Here is a 1,146-nt window from a genome sequence, read left to right on the forward strand (position 1 = left end):
TCTTCGGCTAAAACAGGCCTCCTTAGAACGGATTCCCTGTCGGTCCTTACTTGCTAATAATAATAAGGAAACGATTCACCTGAGATTTCTTTGGTCCGTCCGATGCTCCTGAGCCTGACTTCGCTCTCCCTCGGCGGCAGCGAATCTTCTCTGAAGTCCTCTTCCTCCTGACCCAACCTCTCGACACCCGCACTCTTATTTTATACACCAAATTCGGGCCACGCAGGCTCGCGTCCTATTCGCCTTACCGTTAGGACGCGACATCCACCTGCAGCCGGGAAGCCCGCTTTCGGCTTCCTCACGATTTTCCGAGTGACGGACGATAACAAAAAATCGTCACGTCACAAGCCATTTAAAAGCGTACATATGCTACATACATTTAATTAAAGAACCTACAAAACGACAGACTCTGCGCGCAATCTGCTGCCAATCTGCCGTCAGAGTCTGTCGACAGGCTCTGCGCGCAATATGTCGCCAATCTGCCGTCAGAGTCTGTCGACAGGCGCAATCTGCCGCCAGTCTGTTCGCAGACTCTGTCAACAGTCTGGCGGTAAATTGGGGACGCAGATGTCTATGGATCTGTCGACAGATCCTGCTCGAATTCGACAGATCCTGTCGACTGTCTGACGTCAGTCTGCGCGCAGATTGCTTACTGGGTTAGTTTGGTCCACTTAACGCTCACAACGCCGCGAGCGTCATTCTAACTTTGGGGAGATTCCAGGTTCGAGTCCTGGCGGAGGCAATTTTTTTGCAACATAATATAAGGAATCTATTTGAGTCATTTGTTTAATGGGAGTTTGGGATTTTAATAAAAATATATATTTAAAAATTGGGACTCAAGGATCGATCTAAGTATGGAAGGTGATTCTCCACGTACGATAATCGAAGAAAAATTTCGATACGTGCGTTTAACATACTGGACAATTTTATCCTCCCACAATCATATTAATATTAAATAATGTAATATTAGTATTTAATAGCACTAAAACATCCGTGCTTGCTCCTTATGTGTCGTTAATTTTTCACTATTAGTTCATTCTATCTTTGTTGCTCGAAGCGTTGCGAGCGTTAAGTGGACCAAATTAACTAACTAACCAAACGGTATCGTGGCCACGAAACGAAAAAATCCTTATATCTTAATCGAAA

The sequence above is a fragment of the Odontomachus brunneus genome, unplaced genomic scaffold (genome assembly GCF_010583005.1).
Source record: "Odontomachus brunneus isolate Ranch 3 - 2012 unplaced genomic scaffold, Obru_v1 Obru_scaffold_359, whole genome shotgun sequence".
Classification (NCBI taxonomy): domain Eukaryota; kingdom Metazoa; phylum Arthropoda; class Insecta; order Hymenoptera; family Formicidae; genus Odontomachus; species Odontomachus brunneus.